The sequence below is a fragment of the Parus major genome, chromosome 3, assembly GCF_001522545.3.
Source record: "Parus major isolate Abel chromosome 3, Parus_major1.1, whole genome shotgun sequence".
Classification (NCBI taxonomy): domain Eukaryota; kingdom Metazoa; phylum Chordata; class Aves; order Passeriformes; family Paridae; genus Parus; species Parus major.
In genome coordinates this window covers 90,395,908-90,403,239 of record NC_031770.1, presented here as the reverse complement: position 1 = coordinate 90,403,239, position 7,332 = coordinate 90,395,908, and the positions used below count along the sequence as shown (strand labels likewise).

Below are 7,332 nucleotides of genomic sequence, written 5' to 3'. Positions count from 1 at the left end.
AAGGTCAAGGTTGGATGGAGCTTTGAGCAATGTGATCTAATTGAGGATGTCCCTGCTCATTGCAGGGAATGTTGGACTAGCTGACCTGTAAATGTCCCTTCTAACCCAAATCATTCTATGATTCTATGATTTGACAAGACTGTTAAAGGGCCTCTGAGGGCTGAAGTGTGGAAGGGAAGGCTGGGAGGAGCAGTTTTGGGTCTTAGGATTAATCATCCACTTATCTCCTCATGCAGAAGGTAAAAGCTGGATTGAATCACCTCATATTGTGTTGGAATTAATTCTCTACTCATAATTTCAGCATCCCACTTCAGCATAACATAGTTATGTTCAGTTTACTCTTTATGACTCTGATGGCTAAAATTCTGGGAAAGCTGCACTCTCTTTTGTGAAGTGGAAAAAAAGAAAGGAAAAAACAGAGAGAAGGTTTATGAGCTTCCCCAAGGAAAAGAGACAGAAAAATAGTTAATCCCAGCTCCTGTGTTACTACAAAGTGAAGTCAATAAGTATATTTTGAGGGTTCAGTCTTCAGTTTCCATTTCTTTAATTTGAACCTCAAAGTACAGGAAAAATAACTTCAGCCAGGCCAAATATAAAATGTGTGCTCAGTCCCAAAAAAAGTTCAATGTTTTCTTGGCTACTGTTCACAACTCTGTAACAAGCTATTCTGTTGGCAATTGTTAGGGCTGGATCAATAATTATCTTTGTCCTAATGTTTTGCTTAGATGGAAGCAGAATGAAGAGTCATTCTTGCCCCTTTAGTGAAGAAAACAGCAAAACAAATCAAAGGAAAAAACAAAATGTTATTTATCAGAAATATTTATTAAGCTGGTGATTACTACAATACTGCCAAGCTTTATAATACTGAATACTCTGGAGGATCACTGGGATTTTGGTGACCTGTGATAGGGAGGAGGTTCTCTCTTCTCCATTTCAAAACCTCTTGCTGCATGGCTGGTCCCACTGAGAGTGCTTGTCACTGAGGGTAGTGGAAGTTTACAGATCCCAGAGGCAGCCCCAGTCCCTGTCACAACCGCTATCTCCCCTAGCCCTATGACAGGATTCCTCATCATCAGGAAAGCTCTCCTCTGCCAATTTTTGCTGGTGCTTTCTGTCATCAGGGAATGTGAACAAAGCTGGAAAAACAGAAAATAAATTGGTGAAAGCACCTAATAACTATTTTCTACTAAAAAAAGGTTGCCTTGAATCTGTGCAGGGAGCTCACATGTCCATTCTCTATTTACTAAAGGTAGTGTGAGTGATTATTGAGTAACTAATTCTGCATCTGTCTTTGTGACTGCTGAGCTGTGAAAACCAAAATGGAGTTTAAATGCTCGTAAGTTTGAAACAGTCCAGGATCTTAAGTATCTCTGTCCAGCTTTCCAGAGATCTCCCCCTCATCCTGCCCACAGCACAGAACCCCAGGCCAGTGTCCCCAGGATGCCAGAGTGAGACTGGTCTCCAGCTTCCCACAGCCCAGCCTTGCCCAGCCATGAGCTATGGGCCATGCTAAGCTTGACCCAGCCTCTGCCCATCCTCATCCCCAGGGATGTGTCCAATATCTGGGGCTGTCTGGTGTCCCTGGCTGCTTTGCTGCCTGCTGGGATAGTGAAACAGGCCTGGCTGCCCATCCCTGCCTGCGCTGATGAGGTCTTCAGTGACTCCCAAGGGAACTCATAAGATTACCACACCTATATGTAGACACCTGCATTGCAGACAAATAAATGCAGATGTTTCAATCTGAAGCTAGCTCTCACTCCTGGAGGTCATTTCAAGAAAATGTCTGGTATGATGTTTCCTGGACAAAAAATCAGTTTGACTTTGACTAATGTGAAGTTTTTATTGATGATAAGGAACTAGATATAACTCAGCACTACTTCATAAAAACCTGCAGTTTTCCTCTGGGTGAAATACCCAGACTTCTGAATCATTCAGCAAGATGAGTAACATGACCCTGTCAATCAGCTTGGTATCTTCTAAAAATCCATAAAGGTTTATTAAACTTTTGAAAGGCAATACTTGCTCTCTAATTCTATCAGAGGCTTTGTTTCTCTGAAGTGACCAGTAAGAATATTGGAGCAGAAGGATCTCAGAGGTGCAGCTGAAGTAATAAATGGATAATGATGATTTTTGTAATGTTTTCTGACAAGTTCTTCATTAAGACTATAAGTTTTCTGTATTTCAGTTTCTACTGTCTATATTTCATTGTATGGAATTATATTAAAAAATAAAAATCTTATCTGGGTACCACAGTTTGTTCTTAAATGCATTGACTCTTGGGCAGAAGCAGACATAACAAATATTTTAAAATCTGAATGACAAGAGTTTTGCTAGCATTTTATCAAGAATAAGAGATGTCATTGATGACTTTCAGTCTGACATATCACCTTTTCCTTGCGTAGAAAAAAAGCAATTGTACCACTATAACCAGCTAGCGAGGTGTCATATTCCCAAACAGATACAAATCACAGCTTTTGCCCATGAATAAATGCTGCAGCACCATAATTAAGTGGAGCAAGAGGCAATGCCTTTACGGTCTGGTGAGCAGTGACTTGAGCTGATGTACAGCTTTCTGATTTCTTCTGAAGATGGTGCTGCAGCTAGCACTTGAACTGTCACTACCTGTGTTTCTTTTTTTTTTCCTCAATTGCCCTCTGCAGAAGGTTAATAGTAGGTTTATAATGCCAAAGTTTTGTAGCCAGTGAATCACCCTTTCAGATTTGTCATTTAGTGATGTGAAACCAGCTGCTATTTTAAGTGGAATACGTACACTCCCCCCCCAACTCCACAGATGCTCTTCAGTTGTATGAAAAAATCGATCATTTTGTTTCTTCTGGAAGCCTTTAGAATGTCACTAATTTCTTATTTACCACAAATTTTTCATCTTGTGTAAGTAACACTGTAGAAGCATTACAGTTACCCTATATGCTCTGCCCTGTTCTCACAGCTGGATAATGAAAGAATGAATGATATCCAGCACAGAATTAAAATTCATAAGTATGGAACTTGTTGCATCCTGTCTATAAATATCCTGTAATGATGCTGTGAATTACTATACTTAAGTTATTTCCAGGTTAAAAATTCATTACTCCTGCTATGAAGAACAATTACAGACAGATTAGTAAAACCAAGCTGATTTTTCAATTATTATTTTCTTCTGACAGTCATGCTATTTGCGTTTTGTATTTCCCTAGATCTAGACAACTTTTATAGGGAAATGTCAGCCCGAAGCAGCTGCAGAGAGTCAGCAGCTGAGATTTGCATTGGTTTCCTCATGTCTTCTGGGGATTTTCTACTCTCTGCTGCACACTATAAATATTAACAAAAAGGAACAAGATGAAGTTTTAGACATTTTGATCAACCTCAGGAGGAGTCACTGTCGACAGGATTTAACCAAAACCTTCTATTTCCAGACCAAAGAGGGAAATGGCTGTCACTACAGAATAGTGACATTTTTAAGCCTGCTTGCTCATCTGTTTTTTCTACCCTATCATTATGATACTACATCATATACGCTCCTCTGATCTCCAGTTTCTCTCTGCTCACAGATCATTCTACATTCAGCTTTTGATAGGTCATTGCAACAGTGAAGAATATGCACATAGTTCAACAGCTACAGTGTTATCTTTATAAGTAATGGAAACACAACTACTTTAAAATAACATCTGACAAAAAAAAAAAATGTATCATTTAATTGATTACTTAAGTAAAACATGAAAACATCTTCCCCAAATTATAATTTAAAAATTATGGCTTTTAGTTAGCTTCTTTGTTTTTCAGGAAGAATATTATAACAGTTACTTAGCTTGAAATAACTCCCTACATGATGTGAGAAAAAGAAAAAAGATGTAAGTGGAGAGATTCATGTACTGTGTTGCCTATTCTTATCTTGTCTTTCAAACTATATATCAGTTGTAAGTAATTGAAGCCCATCAACTGAGAGATTTTAATGTATTTTTCAAAATTCAATTTAGATTTCAAGAATCCATTGTTGATGTCCTTTATTTAGCAGGAGAGCTAGATAATGTACATTGTGGATAAAATTTGGCATACAACCTGAAGACATTTGTGCTAATTCAAAATGCTTAACAATGCCAAATAACAGGAAAATTACCTTCTATCACTTCCACATAAAATTAACTCTGATAAAAACTAGTTAAAATATAATCAGACTAGTATTAACTACTTTCCCCACTGCATAATTATATGTATATTTTAATTGTGACTGACACATCTTTGTGCTCAAAATAAAATGTTGTTTATACATAATAGCACAGGAATATAAATTACCCCAGCTAAAGATCACTCGGTATAGAAAGAGTTAAGCTAGTCATTTCATGATGGTAGAGATTTTCAAAAAAAAAATCCTAAATACCTTTTAAGAGTACATAGATTCACCAGACACATCAAAGAATTATTTGAACAAAAACAAACCGGTATCTCAATTCTCTTTTAAACTGGCATAGATTAATTCAGTCCTTGAATCTTTGTCACTGGTATTGATGAAGGATAGATATTAAGAAGTCTTGGATCAATCAATGGATTGATTCTTCATTTTAGAATCAGCATTTATACTGTTTTTTCATCATTTCTTAAGCTTTCCAAATTGGATTATTAAGGAAGTATTATTAAAACATACTTTTGGAGAAAGTCCTTACTTGTATGTAATTTTTTCTTTTGTTTTCCATCCTCAAAGTATTGAGGCAGATTATATAGCCAAGAATAAACTTTTCTGAACCTTAACAATTTTTTGTCTGGATTTGATTCAAAGTTAGGATTGATTTTTATTTCATGAAAATGAGTTAATTCCTCTCAATATACCATATCTGGCAATGTAATACACATCCTAATGGAGACACATCTTAAAAATATTGAAGTTCAAATTAGTAATTGCTTTACCTAAATAGTTGGTGTGGGAAAGAGGAGGGAATATTACATGTCAGATTCCAGAAGTAGCTGAGAAACAGCTACTTAATCTGCAATGATTTATTAATATTCTGTATTGCCTAGTTGTGGCTGTATCAGCTTGCCAAAATGTTTACTATATGCATATGTTGATTTACTTTTATAAGAGAGTAGTTAGAAAACTGCCAAGAAGGGAAAATAAAGATTCTCAATAAGCATCCTGCTGGTAAACATTTCAAAAGCACTATGAAACAATATCTGAATTATTAAGCCATTCCAGGGACCAGTCAGGTCATTTCTTTTGCTAACACTAAGAGCAGTAAGATCAGAGGAACAGTAACATAGTAAAGCAGTCATTTTAGAAAGAAGGTGTAGGCTTTATTATGCAAGATTAAACTTTGAGCTTCTGACAGTGATAAAAAGAGGTAAAATCTATAGACAAAAACCTTCTACTAAGCATTTTAGCTCCAGTGAGGATGCAACTGATCATAATTAGCTTTTCCATGGTTAAATTAACAATGTGAAAAGTGCAGAATACTGACCTTATTTGGTACAGATTCTGAAGAAAAAATATCACTTCTAAATTCCCCTTTACAAATCAAAATCATCTTTAAACAAAGGTCAAACCATCAGTACACATAGACAATGGCTTTTGCAAAGCATTTTGTTTTGTCTAACTTAAGTGATCACTAAGATTGATGACTAGTAAAAACAAATTGCACTGCAATATCAAAGGACTCATATTTTCACTAGATTTGCATTGCTGGGTTTTTTTCCCTTCCTGCTGTTTTTTATAATACTCTCCAAAGCTTATGAAGGCAAACTGTTTTTAAAATGTTTTTCTATGATTAAACTTCTCCCTTCATGAAGCAGATTTCCAAACAAAATTACTGCCCTCAAACTTTGATACAATGGAAATGAATTTTATTGAGTTAGCTTTCCTAAATTTTCTCTCAACAGACAGAAGTTCTAAGAAGTTTGGGCCACAGTTAAACTACAGGGATAGGAGTCTCTCAAAATCCTGTAATTAGCAGCCAGAGGATCTTTGTAAACAGGTAATGTCAAAGGAATCAGAGGCAAGCTAGCATGAAATAGTAAAAACAAGTGGCTTCAGCAGCAAGTAATCAGCATCACGATAGGGAATATTCAGGAAACAAAGAGAATTAATTTTGAAAGCTTCAGTCCTTCAGACTGAAAAACAAGCCACACACTTCTGCATAGCCTTCACTTGTGAGAGTAGGAGCAAGTTGAAAGTGCAGAAAGTTAAAGAAAACTTGCAAACAATTCCAGTTACTGCACTGATGTTCCAGTGGCAACAAGATGAGGCAAGCATGTAAATTCTAGGAATAAAGCCATGCACAGTTAGCACAGATACACTTCAAATCAGGAGTTTCTACTAAGTGCATGGGGACAGAAAAGCAGGATCAGAACATAGTACAGTCAAAACAAAGAAAATTAAAAGGCCTAATACTCTACAGTGACTTTCTGAAGTGCTGTGTAGCAGTCTCAGGAGGTAGGAACAGCCCTTTATAAAAGAAGAACAGAAAGACAAAAAGAGTTCTAAACCCAAAGTATTGCTCAGTAAGGAGCTTGTTCTGGCCAGAGAGCAGAAATCAAAGCTCTGTGAAGGCAACCAACACAAAGTAACAGATAGGTCATGAGGTGTCAAAATATGTACATTAATTAAATACTTCGTAAGCTTGAGAGGAAACTGGGTACAGAAAATACATCTCCAATAAAACCTTTGGGATTGCAGAGGAGACTGAAGCATTTTGATCTCTGTAAAAATTAGGGATGCTGATGCCACAAGCCAACAAATAGGAAACTCACCCTGATGGCGCCTTCATGAGAGTAGAGTCTCAGCACTGAGAATCAGAAGGACTTTGCAAAAGCAGAACTGTCTGAAAGCATATGAATAAGGTAATTTAAAACTCAAAGGGATATACGTGACCGAGCAAAGCATACCTAAAAGGTTTAGCTGAGTCTGTCATGCAGTATTTCAGCAGCTTTCTATACTGCATATTGCACTGACCTGCATTAACTTTGCTTTTCACTTCTGTCCTGAATGAGTTCTCACAAGGAAACAAGACACACATACAGAACAAGCAGTTGCTGCTATACAAAAAAAAATGAGCAAGGTCACTACATACTGTGCAGAAAGAGGCATTAATGGCATCTCAGTATCTTCCAAGAACAAACCCATTTATGTATGCCATCAGAGAAAATTCTCAGCAATCATAGCACTACAGCAAAATTTATCAATATGCAATGTATTTCACTTTGAGCAAAATTTTAGTACTGTTTTTGACAGTACCTTGAGGTATGCTTTGGCAAATGGTAGCTTACTAAAGTAGCCTAAAACCATAAAAACCGGATAAGCACACTTGTTTAATTTTCTTTTCAAAAGACTAAAGTATGAAATGGAAA

The 7,332-nt window shown here is 36.7% G+C and overlaps 1 long non-coding RNA gene across 1 annotated transcript; it reads right to left on the bottom strand.

Moving 5' to 3' along the window:
• Nucleotides 1-834: 834 nt before the first annotated feature.
• On the bottom strand, nt 835-7,010 carry LOC117244176. The gene is made up of 3 exons (XR_004496753.1): nt 6,938-7,010; nt 6,736-6,806; nt 835-1,136 (listed from the first exon to the last, which is right to left on the bottom strand). It is a non-coding gene; the product is annotated as an uncharacterized LOC117244176 (long non-coding RNA).
• Nucleotides 7,011-7,332: the final 322 nt, after the last annotated feature.